General features: G+C 47.1%; 1 protein-coding gene across 7 annotated transcripts in view; it reads right to left on the reverse strand.

The window, feature by feature from the left end:
* Positions 1–17,421, reverse strand: part of AUTS2 (activator of transcription and developmental regulator AUTS2) — a 794,855-nt gene that overhangs the window by 475,983 nt on the left and 301,451 nt on the right. The window lies entirely within an intron of this gene.

Here is a 17,421-nt window from a genome sequence, read left to right on the forward strand (position 1 = left end):
TGGAGATGGGCAGGGAGAGCTGGGTGTGGGCAGGGAGCACCAGACCTGGGCAGAGAACACCAGAAATGGGCAGAGAACACCAGAACCTGGCAGGGAGCACCAGACTTGAGCAGAGAACACCAGAACTGGGCAGGGAGCAGCAGAGCCAGGCAGGGAACACCAGAACTGGGCAGCTGTGGGCAACCCAGCAGAGCAGCAGGAGTGGCTGTCTGGCCACAGCCACGGTGCCAGTGATTTCTGGCAGCATACAAGAGCGCACCAGCAAGCCCTGCTTGGAGCACATCTAATCCAAATGGCAGTGTGGAAGTCTGGAAGCCTATCTGGCAGTTTTCTATCCAGACATTAGGCATGATGAAAGTGTGGTGGAAGGACAATGTGAGAGAAAACATGCCAGATTCTGCAAGTGTGGACATGGCTTTAAATTTGTATTGGCCAGGAAAAAACAAACTGTCACCCTTGTAATAGGCCCTGCTCAAAGCACATCCTTTTGGAAAATGAGCTGGCCAGACATTTATCTCGGCCAGGGCAGAGATGACTTTATTTTTGATGGGAGTTGGCAGGAAGGAAGCCAAGGAGGCTGAGCTGCTACGTGTTTGCAATGAGAGAAGCGATTGTGAATGTCCATCTCACACTCTGTTCCACAGTCCATCAGAGGGGAATGCTGCATCATTCATCTGCACACGAGGACACAGACATGCTTTCCCACACTACACCTCAAGGCCTATCGATCATTTTTAGCTGAAAATTGTTTTCCAGAGCCTGGAAGATCTCAGAACTTTGGAGCAATTAAAATTCACTCCATTTCCTTCACCTGTTCTGTTGTGTTGTCCAAAAAAGTCTGTGCAGTTTATTCAGTGTGCTTACTTGCCTTAAACACGGAAAGAAGCTGTACAAACAAATCCTTCTAAGGAAATCTATGGGCTTTAAAAGATTGGACTACACCAACCTCTGGAAGAGAACAGTGATAGCAGCAAACTCTTACACATAGAAAGTAATTAAGACTGAGTAAATGAAAAATGCTCCAAGAGCTCAGTACTCCCAGCAGCCAGGCCTTCCTTTTGGCATGGATTCTCCCTTTTTTCGGTGTGCTGTGAGGAGCTGAGGGGCTGGAGGGGCTGCAGAGGAGGTGGGGGATGCTGTCAGCACGTTGGTGCAGATCAGGAACCCTCGATGGGAGCAGTCCGTGCTGGAGCTGCTGCCGTGGCCCACGGGCTGCCTGCCCCACCTCCCTCCCCAGCACGTGCCCATCAATCTGCTCCCCCTCCGCCGTGGTTCTGGGGATTGACTGATTATATTTATCACACTTGTAGTTCACAGGGCAATGGTTTAAATTTCATTCAATACACTCCATCTGGGAGCGCTTTTAAAACACACCCACAAGCACATTTCTCCCTCTCACCCCGCACCCCCGCAGCGATCAGCCATCTGTACTCTGGAAACAAATCCTAAAAAATTATTCTAAATTAAAAACTCATTTTAAAAGAAAAGTAGTATTAAACTGTTTTATAAACATAATAAACCACAGTAAGCCTTGGTTGCAATAAATATCCAACTCTTGCCTACAGCTATTAGAATCCACAAGCGTATTTTTAAGTTTGCTAGCAAACAGTATATTTATTCTGACCATGATTTGTCTTCTGTGGTTTAATGCTCTCTCATGTTTCTTTCATATGTTTACAGAGGTGGGGGGAGAGAAGAGAGAGAGAAAGCAGGCTGTCCTGAAATCTGTTACAGACTCCCGTAAGCCCTGATGGCTCTTGAAGCACTGCCACTTCTGCCCTGGGGACAGCAGCATCGCCAAGACATGCACTGTCCCCCCTGCCTCAGGTACCTTTGGTCACACGTGGCCAAAATGGTCACAGAAAAAAAAAAAAAAAAACGAGAACAAGAGCAAGTTACAGACCATAATGCAGAGAGGCAGCACAGTGGGAATTTGCTGCCTCTAGCAGAGGTGCCTACACACAAAAATAAGGGTATTTGTGGGAGGATGAAAGAAGGTAAGAAAGAGGAGCAGAGGTAGACGTGGTAAAGGAAATAACATTCAAAAATAGGGTCATATGTGGGGTAGGGATGGTTTACCCACATAGCCCTGAGGTAACACCCACGTGCTAGTCTGTAACACAAAGAAATCATGATGTTAATTATTTCTGTTATATGGGAGAAAATATCATACTTAAACATCTCAAAGGATTTATAATCCAGTAGAGCTGTTGGTTCACCAGCAAATGTTGGTAAGGAACAAGCTGATGTTTCCCCCAGCTGATGTGAACTGGGCACAATGTGGGCACAGCCCCAGCCCCACGGGCAGGGCTCAGCACAGGGGCTCCCCCAGCCCAGAGCCCCCAGGAGCCTCTGCAGCAGCCCAGGGATGGAAGGTGGAGCCATCCCAGGCTGTGTGTGCTGGGGAGATGGCTCCATCCTCCCCCCACCCTGATGGAGCCATTTCCACTGCAGCCCTGGGGATTGATGTCAAAACACTCTGCATGTGGCCATGCAATGACTTCAGAAGAGAAGTACACTTGATTTTTATCAGATGTTTGAGGCTATGGTTTTATAAACTGATGGAACACGTGTCAGCAAAAGCCCCTAAGCAGTCCTGCTGCCTTCAGAAGTTACTGGCAGATGTATTGCTTTCAGAGACCCTCTGTGGAAAACCTGTGCTCCACCTTGTGCTTTGCACCCCCTGAATTCACCAGATTTTTACTGGATTCAATTATTGCTAATTATCTCATGAGATGTGATCTGACCAAAATTAAGCATGTCCACTCAAAGGTCTCCAAAGAGGAGGACACCTTCCATGCAAGAACAGCACCGAGGTTTCAGGGATTAGCTACTTCCAAAGTTTCTCCACATGCATTTAAAAGAAAATCAATGCAATCAGGTTAACTACAAAGCTGTTCCTTCCCATTTTCAAGACCCTTATAGCTCATGATGTGTGAGTAACTAATACAAGTTAGGTTTTAATGACTGGAATTTATACTGCTACCAAGTGTTACCCCAAAAAAGAGGAAAGGGAAAGTGATGGAGGGCAAAGAAGTCCTAAGCAAAGCTCCCACACTAAAGAATTTATAAGCAAGAAGAACAAACATTCTCTCTGGGAATTACTCAAGGCAACACAGCAAAGAATTATAGCACATAAACTAAGGTTACATAAACAGTCTAATAAAATCCTGAGACTGATTTATGGAGCAGAGACATCTTGTAGTGTACTTCCATGGACAGCAGCTCCTGCTCAGAACAGCAACCATGTTGTAATTAGTGAAAACCAACAGAGCATCCCATCTAAGAGAGGACAATAATAAGAGCCAAACATGTAAATAAATAAATAGCCCAAACCAACAAAATCAGTCCAACTCTTCTTCCTACAGGCAGGTACATAAAGTAATGGCTGGAAAACTTTGATCTTCCCTGAAATAACCTCTGTAAACATGTGCAAACACAGATTTACCTAATTTTCAATGAAAAAATTGGTTCCCTGGAAGTGGTGACCTCTAAAATTATACATAGAAAGGATGCCCAAGGAGCCCCAGCTCAGTGTGTCACAAGGGATGAAGCACATTTTCCCCGTCCCAGGGCTGGTACCTGCTTCCCATACAACATTTTTGTCATTATAGAGTATTCTGAGCTGGAAGGAATTCATAAGAATCATCAAGTCCAACTCTTCAGTCAGTGGCCCATAAAGGAATCAAACTCACCTTGGTGTTCTTAGCACCAGGCTCTAACAAACTATTTTACTGAGGTTTGTGACAAAACTGGCTTTGGTGCCTAGGTCAGACACAACACCATCTCAGTGTACAAAGCCAGAAGAACACCAGCAGTCCCTCCCTGTCCAACAACCCAGCCTTCCCAGCCCTCTCTGCCACCAGTTCACTTTGCAGAACTCATCCCTCACCAATTCACTTTGCATTGCTCAGCAGGCACTCCAGCCAAGCTCCTGACTGACACATTGTGCTGTCCCCTGTCAGCTCAGTGAGCCCCCTGTGCAATCTGCCCTATAGTTCTGGCCAGCAGCCTCTCAGGGAGAAGGGTGGGAGGATGGCAATATACCAAATGTCCCTGCAGTGTGTGACAGGATTCACATCTTCCCATGCTGTCCAGGCTCTTATGGAGTTTAAATATAAGCCTTATTCATGCAGATAAACTACAAGCAATGTCACAGCCTTAAGTGATGGCTCATTTAGGTTGTAGCTACTACTTTTCTCCTTTCCATGATACAGAAAGGTGATGAAGCTGGTAGTGGTGGTGGTTGTCATCACTTAATTCTCCCAGGTAACTGTGATACTACAACGGGTCTGATGCACAAGATGGGGTGGGAGGGACAAGATAAAGGTGGGTCAAGAACACAGAGGGGTTCCCCTTGTCCTCTGTGGATTAAAGAAACCAGACATGTACTAGAGGTCCCAAGGGGGTTTCCTGGAGGGTTTGGTGTTACTGATCCAGGAGCAGAAGGACAAAACCAGTTGAATTTGGGCAGAAGTGCAGCCAACACGCCACTGGGGCCTGGCAGGGCCCGCCTGCCACCGCCGGCTCCCTCCAGAGCCAGCAGCCTTTACGAGCTTTCATAGAGCCTCATGGAGAATAGGGCTGCGAAAGTGCTGAGGCCCCTTTAAAACAGATTCTCCCAGAGAAACTTCCAGAAGGAGAGGGCTCGAAACAGAACTAAAGAGTGCCATCTGCTGCAGAGAGCTGGAGCAGCCTCGGGCCGGCCGAGCGAGCGGCCGGGCAGCGGCAGCGCCGGGGCGGGCACCGGGCTGGGGCAGGGCAAAAGCTCCGGGGGACTCAGGGAGAGAGGACTGAGGGTTCCTGTGGGGTTCCTGCTCCCTCTGGGCTGTCTCCAGTGGCTGCAGCCTCATTCCCTGCAGGCCCAGGGGCTCTGGGATGGGATGCTGTGGAGGCCGGGCACCAAGCCGTGCCCTGAGGCACCTGGAGCTGCCACCGGCCCCGCTGGAGCAAAGCGGGGATGGATAAAATCCTGCAGCTTCATCTGACTGCAATCTGCTCCTGCTGGCTTTTACTGCAGCTCGCAGTGTGACACCTCAGAGGCCGCTGGCTGAAGAGAGACTTGAAGAGCAAGGTTGGGACTTCAGAGGGTTTCCACAGCTCGCAGGGGGAAAGTCTCAAGCAAAGCAGAGCTCGGAGCACAGCCAGCCATTCGGGACAGCACCGGGATGTGTGGCTGAGGGACACGCTTGGGAACAGGTTGCAGGCTCAGCCAGGCACAGCCCTGGCACAGCGGCGCTGTCCCCGCATGCCACCTGCACCTGCACAGCCCCGCTGGGCACGGCACCGCTGCAGGGTGAGACAGCACCCACTGAACATGCCCAGCCACCGCCATCGGCTCCGGCCCGGCCCTTGCCGGTCCTGCCTTTCTTTCGGTGCCTTTTGTCCCCGGTGTTCCTGCCAGCGCCGAGCGGAGCGCGGCGAGCGGCGCCCGCCCTGGTTCGCAGCCTGCAGATGGTGCTACCGACCAGCTTTTCTCATCCCAAACTTCGCTGTAGCCCGAGGAAAAACACCCGAGTGCGGGCAGCACAGCTCCCACCCACCCCTAGGCCGGGTGTCCTCGGCCCTCCTGACGCCGTCACCCCTCCCTGCAGCACCCCGAGCCCGGGAATGGCTGCAGTGCCCCAGAGTAACTGAGAAAGATTTGAAAAGTCATTTAACAGCGGCACAATCGCAGCTGTCCTGGTGGAGCTACAGACCAAATAAATGATCCTGGTGTTTGCAGGCATTGCCCTCACCCAGCAGAGATTCACCCCACGAGGGCTCCTGTCCTGCCCTGACCCCCTGGCCCCTCTCCATCACTGATCCTTCCCCACTCCATCCCTCCTCCTGCCCCTTTCCATCCCTCATCCTTCTCCTCTCCATCCCTCCTCCTGCCTCTCTCCATCCCTCATCCCTCCCCTCTCCATCCCTCCTCCTGCCTCTCTCCATCCCTCATCCCTCCCCTCTCCATCCTTCAAATCCTGCCCCTCTCCATCCCTCACCCTGCCTCTCTCCATCCCTCATCCCACCCCTCTCCATCCCTCATCCCAGAAGCTCAGGCAGCACAAGTAAAAATGCTCAGAGCTGACCCACAGCTCTCTATATGATGCCCATCCCTATTAGGAATCAGATATAATCCTATTAAACCCATGGGGCTTTTGTAACTCTTAAGATAGAGTTGTATCTATTTTCTCCCCATCAGCACAAATTTTTTTTTATTTTTAATTAACTGAACTCACAACCCAAAATGTATTATAGGCAAAACAAGTGCCAAAAAAATCCACAAACAACAAAATGCCCTTCTTGGTTTCAGAGCTGTGACCAGATCATGACATGATGTTCACAAATAAAAAGAAAAAACAGGTTTCTACTCTAAGGGAAGAAAATTCTTCAAATTTCCAGCACTTAAGACATTATATTTAGGTGAAAGTCTTCCACCATTTTATATAAAGTAACTTTTCCTTAAGTATATAACAAAATGTAGGTTCCCTGAGTGCAGCTGGAATACCTTTACAGCAGCAGCCAACACAGTGGCTTCCCCAGAAGCAAAGAAAACCACTGAGTTCCAAAATCCTCTTAAAACTAACGACAGCTGAAGAAGCTGAGCTGCCTTAATAAACTGGGCTGGTTTTATGGCTTTATCCTTCAAGATGCCAAGTATTCCTGCTCCAGCTCAGCAGAATCCTTCAGGACAAGCTTAACTTTAAATACAGGGAGAGTTTTGTTGCAGTTAATGGTGCTGCCCAGGGGCTTAAGATTAAGCACATGCTTAAGTACTTTGCTAGGCCTGGACCCACACTTATAAAGATCAAGCTCTTAAATTTTAGAGCCTGAGTGTATGTTTAACTGTTTATGTTGAGCCTGTCAAACTTTTGGCTTCTGATTATTCCTGCAAGAGAAGTATTACATCAGACAGAAAATCCTGAATAATTACTGGTTTGGAAAATCTAAAGACAGGGTGGCTGGAAGCAGAGACCTGTTAAGAGTAAATAGAAATTTAATAAAAAGACTTTAAACAAAATTCCTATGGAAGTTTTATAAATAAAACAAGTTCTGACAGGAGGAGAGGGGCACTGAGAGCTTTGGTAAACTCCTGCTGTAGCAGGAGCTGGGCTCAGAACAACGCAGTAACCCAAGGGCAAAGGAGAACCCAGGGAAACACCCCAGGACACCACAGGCAGTGCTGAGTGGCCCAGGAGGGCAATTTCACACTACCACAGAATCATTAAGGTGGGAAAAGCCCTCCAAGATCAGCGAGTCCAACCACTCCCAGCAGTGCCAGGGCCACCCCTGAGCCATGTCCCCAGTGCCACATCCACACATCTTAAACCCCTCCAGGGTGGGGACTCCACCACTGCCCTGGGCAGCTGGGCCAACAAATTCCTTTAAATGTCCAACCTAAACCTCCCCTGGCTCAACTCGAGACCACTTCTTTCTACCCTGACAATTGTTACCTGGGAACTTTTCTCCTCCTTCATCTCATCCTTCCATCTTCCTCCTCCTCCCTCTGCACCAAGATTGCTTTGTCTTACAACCTGTTTTAAAGCTTTGAGAAGAACAGTCTTGGAAAAGAAGTTTATGTAATACTTCATATAATAGAACTAAAGATGTGAGAGGAACTTTCATGAAATGCTGGAGAAGAAAAACCACTAAATTGCTGTAAAGCAACCAGGACCAAGTGAGATACTACTGTAATTAAACTGCCACTGGCTTCCTTGGCTCCTTTTAAAACAGCTTTTTTTTTTTTTTTAGAGTCTCTTAATTTCTTTCTCTTCTTTTTTTTTTTTTTTTCTCCAATGTACTGAAAAAGTAGGAAAATGCTATCTGTTTATTAATGTTTTTATTTCAGTGACCTATATTAATGTTCCTTGATAACCTTTGAAAGGGAATATGAGATTTGATCCAGCAAAAGCTGTAAATACATTCTGAACTGTAAACAAACAAGGCTTATCTCATCTGAATAAGCAAAGTATTCTGGAGCTGGGGTTGGCATTCTTAGCATCTTTTCAGGTTGAATAGATAGAACAATAAAAGGACCCAGAAAGCAATTTAAATGCATGGGGTTATAGGTTTGTCAAAAATTATTCTTCACAAACTTGGCCTCAGATCTGTGGGCAGGATAGAGGCTGGCACTCCGAGCCTTCTCAGCTATCGATGCACAGAAGATCACAACCCATTTTATTTTAATTATTTACATCAAACAAAACCCACTACACTAAAGGCACAAATCCTTTCACCATTGGATGTGACAAATCTAAACCAGGTTTGACACTTCCCAATCTCTTTTTCTCTCTTTAAAGCCGGGCCAGGTAACAAAACTTCTTTGTCTGCAGCTGAGCCAAGCCAGGGCATTTTGTCAGCTTGGAAATCAAGCAAGACATCCCTAATCTCTGCAAAAGGCTAAGCCAAGGACATCCCTGAAAGCCTGTACTTCCACTCCCATGCCTTTGTCTCACAGGAGAAGGTCTGTAATTATATAAGCATGTAGAAACACTTAAAATGCAACTGTCCTCAGGCTTCAGTCTCAATAAGCTGGGTAAAATGAACGCAACCAACTTAAAAAAAATGAGGGGGGGGAGGGGGAGATGGGAGCAAGAAAGAGAATTAAAGGTATGTGAGAAAATGTTTCTCAGGCTCTTTATGGCTGATTGAGCTAATTTACTGTGGAATGGGCAGCAGCCTATCTTTAGATAAATGCTAATGAGGACTTTAATGCTTTCTTCAGTCTGGCTGCTACTATTATGCTGAAAGGGAAGGTCAACAGCTAATAAACCCAGTTAACAAGCCATTCTGAACTTCACTTTAGCTTAACACTCTTCAAAGTTGCAGTCATTAAATCCATAGGCTATTAGGAGCTGCCCTCCTGTTTTCACTACGAGCAAAGGCAAACTTTCAATGTAGTCATTAATTGAATTAACAGACTCTAATCCAATTTGATGTCGTGTAAATTGAAATGCACATAGGAGTGAAGATGTGTGTAAAGGAGTTCCCCCTTTTCAGGCTGCTTTGTGTCAAACCACTTCTGTTATCACTGCTACATGCCTCCCATGAAGGGTGCTCTCATGTACATAACCCTTAACATCAGCTGCTCTTTGATATGAATATAGTTTGCTCTGAGAAGGTAGAGGCTGGCAAGACAAAAACATGTCTTACAGCTTATTAAACTGCTCAGCTCAGTGAGACAAGCTGGTTAGCAAGGATCTTAAAATATATTGCCACCATTACATTGTGTTACTCTGCTTTGAAGTGGAGAAATATCCCAGGGGCTTGGCAGACAGGGAACCTGGGGTAGGGAGATGGTAAGGGAAGGTGGCTGGGGTAGGCAGGCAGGGAGGGAGAAGCCTGAGCATCTTGTGATAGATGAGTAATGGGAAGGGTGACTCTCACAATTAAAGGCCAATATCCTGTATATATGTCAGGAGCAGTGTTACAGGTTTATAGTTGTGTTTTACCCCCCTTTTGCTGTTCACAGGGGTGCCCTGGGTTGGGGACATTTGGGAGGGTCACTCGTTCCTGTGGCAGCCCCTGAGCTCCAATCAAGGTGTCAGGCAGGGATCTCCAGCACTGGGCAGGGAAGGAGGAGTCCAGGGACAGAACTTTGGGGGAGCTAAAGGGTTAAAAGGTGAAACCTCCATGGTGTGGGTGAGCACATGGTGGGGAAATCCTCTGCTCCTGGTGCTGTAATATTTTCTCTATTCAGTCTTCTGTTGTATTTTTGATAAGATTTTAATAAACCTTTTATATTTTTAAAAGTAAGGATCGTTTCTCACAGTCTTGTTTGCCAGCCCGAGCCCCAGCTCCCCTTTGGGCAGTGTGAAGTGGAGCCTACACGGGGCACACCGGCCTTCAGCCACCAGGAAGAGCTGGATGAAAGCCCCACAGTCACCAAAACATGTCTGAATTTTAAAAAAATTAATAAAATCTGATTTTAGAAGGGCAAAAAGTGCTTTGCTTTCTTAAGTTGTGCATTCAGCTCCATGGCAAGTGGCTGCTCAGGCTGAGCACAGCACCAAGCCCAGAGCCTGAGCACAGTGGGGACACCGTGTCCCAGCACATCACAGGTGGTGTGGGGGCAGCACAGCCCCTCCCTGGGACTGCCACGGAGCTGAACCCGGGCGGGAGCAGCAGGAAATCAAGGAATTCTCCAGCTCAGACGAGGAGAGGGAGCTGCTGGATGATCCCACACCTTGTCTCTCTGCAGGAGCTGCCAGCAGGAACCTCCCAGCCCCCCCCAGGACACTGAGCTCCCCTCAACACTGAGCCCTTCCCTCACCCACAAGGCTGCAAAAAGCACCACCATTGCAAGTTTAACAGGGAATTCAGCCCTAGAGAACAAGAACTTCTCCAGTCTCTTACAGAAAGAACTGTATTACAGGCACTTGAAAATATCTAGGTTACCCATTAATCCAAATAAAACACAAAGGCAAGGAAGCTAAGACAGTTATCCACATACAAAGTACTGGCAAGAGTGAGATAAAGCTATTCTAAGCCTACAGAGACCATTTATAATATTCCTTTAATATTGACCTGCATAATTGGCACACTACTGGAGCAGAAATCCAAGCTTCCATTATTGGAGATATGAAGATATAAAACCATATTCAAGAGGCAATAGGACATCTGGAGAGGAAAATGCATGCGTATCCAAATCATTGTGTTCTTTGAGACACAGAAAAATACAATGCAGCTTTAGAAATAACTAAATATAGTAATTTGAGTTCAACTGTAATTAAGGAAGAAAAAAGCATGACTTCCCCCCATCCTTTTAAGACTCATTGTTCAACGTCACAGCGATATTCAATTATTCCATATAAAGAGCATTTACTTTCTTTTCTGCATCATTATTATATTATCCACTATTTGTATGACTACAGAATGAGGAGTAATACAGGCCCCCAGCTGAGACTGACAGCCCCCCTCTGCTCAGCCTGTGAAGACATCCAGCACAAAAGCATCCCCGAGCAGCTTTGTATTAGCACAGATAAGAAAGCCTGGAAGAAAGGGAAGGTTGGTATTTTTATTTCATGGGTGGGGAAACGAAGGCAAACGGAGAAAAAAAGACGCAGGAATGTTATAATAAATGATTTCACACAAGATTGGCTCTATCATCAGCAGGCAGGGCTTTGTGGGTTTCAGGGACACGTTTTCAAGGCTTAAGCAGGAATGTAAAGCACACATCAAACTGTGCTCACTAAAGTAGATTTTGGGCACAGATTCCCAGCCAGCCTAGAGAAATCCCCCCACCCAGCCCAAGGCTGTGTGAGCACTGGGTGCTGAACACCAGCTTTGACTCTACTGCCATAACCAGGACCGGGAATCCAAAGGGTCCCTGCTTGTGGCTCAGGGCCTGGCAGCAGGTGCTGCAAATCCTCCTCTGTCAGTAAAACAAATTAAATACCAACTGGCAAAGAGTAAAACCCCAAGCCTACATATCAGCTGGACCACTCATCTGTATTTCCTGACTGCAGCAACGTTTCAGCTGTCACTGCCAAGAGAAGTCCAACATGCACCTTCAAAACGTGAATATTCTGTCACATCTGATAATTCCTCTTTTCGACAGACACTTTTATCAGGAAGATTGCGACAAGAAAAGGTACTGTAAAAGGCTAAAGTGACAATGGTGGCAGGAGCTGACACTGGAAAAGCATGTTCATTTAAAATATCAGTGAAAACATACAGGGGAAAAAAATCTCTGCATTCCTTTCTAAGTTCCAGCAGACACAGACACAAAGTCAAGCAGGACTGAGGTGTCCATCTCACTGACCAGCTACACCTGGTGACCAGCAGAAGCCCCTGAGGTTGGCACAGCATTGGCATCTGCTGCCCAGAGGCTTTGCAGCTCTCCATGGCACAGCCCTGCAGCTGCAGGTGGCTCTGCACAGGGCAGAGAGCCAGAGCCTGGCCAGCCCCAGGGACAGCAGCAAAGCTCAGCTAACAGCTGGCTCTGGAGCTGCCCCCAGGGCTTTAGGGTCTGCTTGGGGGTTTATGGCTTCACCACAGGCTGGGCAGGGCCCAGAGGGTCCCTGGTGGCACCTCCGTGCTCAGGCAGGGCCATCCCAGAGCACAGGGCACAGCATTGTGTGCACAGGGCTCTGCAGGATCCCCAGTGCTGAGGGAGACTCCAGCCCCTCCCTGGGCAGCCTGCTCAGGGCTGGGCACTGCCCAGGGCACAAGTTGTGCCTCCTGGGCAGGGGCAGTGCTGGGCTCAGGCCCTGCCCGTGGCTCTGGTGCCACTGCTGGGCCTGGAGCAGAGCCTGGGCCCTGCTCTGCCCCTCCCTGCACACAGGGACAGCCAGGCCTGAGGGCCCCTCTCAGCTGGGGCTCCTCTCCAGCCTGAGCAGCCGCAGCTCCCTCAGCCTTTGCTGGGCACAGAGATGCTCCAGGCCCTCCTCATCCTCACAGCCCTCCAGTTTATGGGAGGTCTAGAGAGCTTCTAAGTAGGGAGAAATCAAGGAGCAAATGCTTCCAAGCCCATCTGCCAATGTATTTCTGGATCATTTAAGTCATGGAGACTAGGGAACCCACATACCAACATATCTGCAAAAGCACAACACAGACCTTTGCTAAGGTCACCAGATTGAGTAAGTTTGATAAAAATGTGTTTTTTGAAGCATTTGGGGCACAGAATCTGGTTCTGGCTCTGACAAGAAGGGCAGTTTCAGTGCAGGTTTGTTAGCACAGCAGTCTGTAATTACCAGCCACCAAATAACACGGCAGTGCACGAGCCCGTGAAATGTGCAGTGAGCGTTCCTCCCTCTCACACACCATTGCTGCTGTGGTGCAGCACACAGCCAGCAGGGCTCTGAGCCTCCTGAGGAGGAGGTGAAACCCCAGAGTGGCAGTGGAGCTTGTTGGGTTGGTGCTGCCAGCCCCACATGGGGAAAGGCTGTGCCACAACTCAACCCTCAGCCACCAGGCAGGGCATTTTCCTTCTCCCCCAGGTGTCAGTCCTAGGAAAACAGCATCAATATTAATAGGAGACAAAAGGATGCAAGAAACCCTGCTGAGTGTTACACCACTGGGAGGCACAGAATGTCACAGTGGGAAAATGGATAATTAATGGGTCTTTGTGAAATTTGTGTGTTGTAGCTATTTTCACCCAAGAATCTTAGAATGCATTTCAAATGTAATCCAACCTCAGGCAAAAAAAAAAAAAAACCCAAACAAAAACATATTGCTGTAGCATTGTTGTATCTACATGGAAGTGAAAGGAGATGTGGAAATGATGGAAAACATGGAACAATACCCAAAGAAAGGGTTCTCTTGGCTTGATAAAATCCAGTGGCTGCAAGCAGAAGTGAGAAAAAAAGTTGGGTTATAAATAGGATGCTAATTTTTAACTGTGAGGGTAATTAACCACTAGAACAACTTCCTAAGGACTGCAGTGGTTTCTCAATTACTGGCAATTCAAAGTGAAGACCAGATTTATTTATTTTAAAGATATGCTTGAACAAGAATTAATTACATCAACTCCTGATTCCCAAGTGCTACAGAAGCTCACTCCAAATGATCCAAATGATCTTTTTTGACATCCTGCTCTTGGATCAGATTGGACAGCAATCCAGAACAACTGGGGGCACTCACAAGGAAATACAATTGCAATTGCACTGGTGTTGGTCTGGAGACTCCATCCTTGCTCTCAAAAGGGTCAACATCTGAACAGAGCATCAATAAAGGGAAAACAGTGCTTGGATAACAATTTATCCACTTGGGGTGCAGCTCTGCAGCCCCTGTGGTGCTTTCAGAGCTCTGTGATGGCCCAGTGACTGCTGCCCGTGCTGCACCTCCCTGCCAAGCAGGCAGCAGCTGAAGGGCTCCACCACAACATGCCAAGGCATTCTGTTTGCATTCCCATTGTCACTTGATGTAATAAGTGTTGATCTCAATTCACTAAACATTTGTGTCAATTTGCCACTCCGTTTGGTTTCGCTTTCAAGGCATTTCTGTTGCATTAAAAATGGCATTACACTATAAATTAATTAGTTGCTTTACAAACTTAAGGAACATTATTATCCTTCCAGCTCTCTTTGGAACTGCATCTTCACCTTTTTCCAGTGATGTGCAAGGAACAGTTTTTACCATTAAAATGTAACTTTCAGGAGCTCTCAGAGGAAAGCCCATCAGAGCCAGCAGGTGCTGGAGCATTCCAAAGTGCATTATGGACTGTATTTATAGGAGCTGTCCAGCCATTTAATGGGTTCCTGAATGATTTGCTTAGGTGTTTACTTTTCCTAAAAGCAGTTTATAACCTCTGCTCTTGTCTCTGAAGTCCCTCTTAAATCATTCTGCAAATGTCCCCCAGGGCAGTGAGGGGCAGGGCTGCAGTTGCCCACCTTGGGCTCTGTGCTGTGTTTGCCCTCCAGGATGTGCAGATCTGCTGGCACAGAAATAGGCCACGGCTGACCTCGATATGGGGCTGGGTAATTCCCAGACAGATTCAGCTCAGTAATCCCCACTGGAGACACTTTCACTCCCTTCAGTGCATGTGCAGCCCTGCACCTCTGTGTTTCACAAGGCTGGCCTGCACAGAAAGGCATTCAGCAAAGCCAAATATTGGCTCTTTGCACCCAGCCTTCAGCAGATGCTTTTCTAACCATGTTTTCTGCATGTGGCACATTCCCTTGTGGTATCAGCATGAAGAGTTTGGGGCTGCTCCTCTTCCCACCTCCCTCTCCCCCATCCATTAAGAGTGAGAATGTGGCAATGTCACTGCTGCCTGTGTAATCTATCACCTCGAGCCTCTTTCATATATCAATGTTTGACTGCTTTCTATGTAAAACAGGTCATTAAGTTAATCAGAAATTGACTACTACTACAAACACCTTTTGAATAAGGTCAAATTAAGATAAAAGTCCTTGCTCTTTTCGTCTCTCAGCAACAAAGACTATAACCAGGCTGCTAAACCCACCATTAATGTCAGTGTGCAGATTAAATGTCATTAAAGGCAATTTGTCACTTACATACACACTTATCTCAATCTAATAATTAGCAAAAGGTCAGGCAGATAAACCTGTGTATTTCAATCCACAATAAATTTCAGCTGCAGGAAATGACAAAATAAAAGTTTAACCATATATACATGTATTTATGTTTGAAATATATGTGCATAATTAAATCCAGGAGAAAAGAACCATCTCTGTTGAAGACCTAACCAGTTTCAAGCCCTGCTCTGGCACTTTGCTTAAGCTGTGAGGAAGCCAATTGCACGATCATGGATCAAAGTAATTCCCCACAGGAGTGAGCAGAGCAGCCCTTGCTGGGGGTGTGACAGCCAGAGAAAGGCCCAGGCACTCCCCTGACCCACAACCAGCACCACAGCTGGCTCCTGGGTTGATCCAGCTGAGATGTGAGCTCAGGTGAATAAATTCAGGGACTGAATCACCTCTGACCTGCAAGGTGACCCCTTCCCTTGAGGTGTCAGAGGCAGTGCAAAGACAGAAAGCAGCTGGGGAGAAAGCAAACCCCTGAATTCCTCAGCCATCTCCACAAACCCTTCAATTCTTCTCCCATCTCCACAAACCCTTTCATTCCTGTGCCATCTCCACAAACATTTAATTCCTGTGCCATCTCCATAAACCCTTCAATTCCTCAGCCATGTCCACAAACCCCTCAATTCTTCAGCATCTCCACAAACCCTTCAATTCCTCAGCCCTCTCCACAAACCCTTATATTCCTGTGCCCTCTCCCCACCTCCCCAAGGCTCAGGTGTGCCTGAGGGGTGCCAGCTGCAGCTCTGCAAGGAGCAGAGCAGCTTGCCCCATGCTGGTGCCTCCTTTTGGCCTCAGTTTGCAGGCCAAAATTCCCAGACAGAATTCTACACCACCTGTAGGAAATGGAACTGTCACGCCTGGATTTTGGCAGTGATGGCAAATCTCCTTTCAGTGATGCTGTGGCAGTGTGGATGGCAGGTTTGGCTCAGGGAGGAGCAGGAGGGCAGGCTGGGAGCAGGCAGGGAACTCTGCCCCATCAGTGCCACCTGTCCCCAGGGCACAGCCCTGCTGCAGGGCTGGCACCTGCCACTGCTGAAGTGACCCATTCCAGTGTGTGCCAGGCTGCACATCAAACCATGGGATATTCCTTTGTGGAAAGGGATAAACTTCAAATCTCTCAACACTCAGCAGACAAAAACCAAAGAGCTTCAATAATAACACACTCCAAAGCTGATAACTCAATACCTGAGTTCACACTGCCATTGGATCCTTTCCAGCTTTTCCCACCCAGGTGAACAAATCCCCAAACCCAATCCCTGTTCACAGACCACGCTCCCATTGAGTATTTCAGACTTGCCTGACTCCAATGACCATTAACAGCACATTTTCAGTTCCTTCCTGTGAGGATGCAGCTGTGATATGGATATTAATAACTAAATAACATACAGAGACAGAGCAGTATTTTTCAAAGACATTTTAAATTACTCTGGTCATGTTTTGTTTGTTTTATTTCACATTGGCAGCACTTAACCCATCTTCAGTGTCTAAATAGGTGCTTCCTATGGCAGTGCAGGGGCAAATTGTCAGCATTCAACCTCTCCCTCTGCTTCTAACAGAGCAGGGACACTTAGTTAACTCAGGGTGATGATGTGTTGTTTTAATCATTCATAGCAGAGGAAGATGGTTTCAAGGAATCATACAATTTACCCAGCTTCTTGTCACAAAGGTACTTCATGATTAATGGAAAGTAGATGTGTGAAACAATATATTACAGCAAAACAGGATTTTATGTCCCTTAGCTGCAGAAATTTTTGGATACCTTATTTAAAGAAGAAAAATAAATCACAGCAAGCATGAGTTTTAAAAGCAATGACAAATTCCTCTCAGCACAGGTTTTTAAGCTTCGTTGGGGATTTTTTTTAAAGGTTTACATAGGGATGGGACATAGCCTTAAAGAATAACTCAGCCTGCTGTTTACAGAGAGAGCTGATGCTCTGACTGTCTGACCATCATCAATCAGGCTGGGTGGAAAACTCTGCTCATCCATTATTCATGTGCTGCACCATACCTCCCCAAAAGGTAAACAATTAAAAGAGAAAATACAGAGGATGGTAGGGGACAGAAACAAAGTCATCTTCAGATTACAAGATAGAATCTGAAGGAGAAAATGTAAGGAGATGAGTGGAAGAGCTGAGCATAGATCCAAGTCTGACTGCTGGCTAATGAGAGCAGGGAACAGATCCCAGCAACAAACCACATCCACAGGTGGGCTCTCATCTCATCATCCCAAGTCTTCTTCATGTCCATACAGAAAATGTTATTCCTAAACAGCATCGCAGCAAGATACCCCCAAATATTCTAAAGTAAAAGAAAAATGCAATTTTAAAAGAATCAACCTCAAACACAGCTGCTTCAGCACTGTCAGGTCACTTTAACTTCAGGCTCTGTCCACACTGAGCACAGCAAACCCATCTGTGCCACCTCTCATGGTATAACAGGGAGGCTTCTT

The sequence above is a fragment of the Zonotrichia leucophrys genome, chromosome 19 (genome assembly GCF_028769735.1).
Source record: "Zonotrichia leucophrys gambelii isolate GWCS_2022_RI chromosome 19, RI_Zleu_2.0, whole genome shotgun sequence".
NCBI lineage: Eukaryota > Metazoa > Chordata > Aves > Passeriformes > Passerellidae > Zonotrichia > Zonotrichia leucophrys.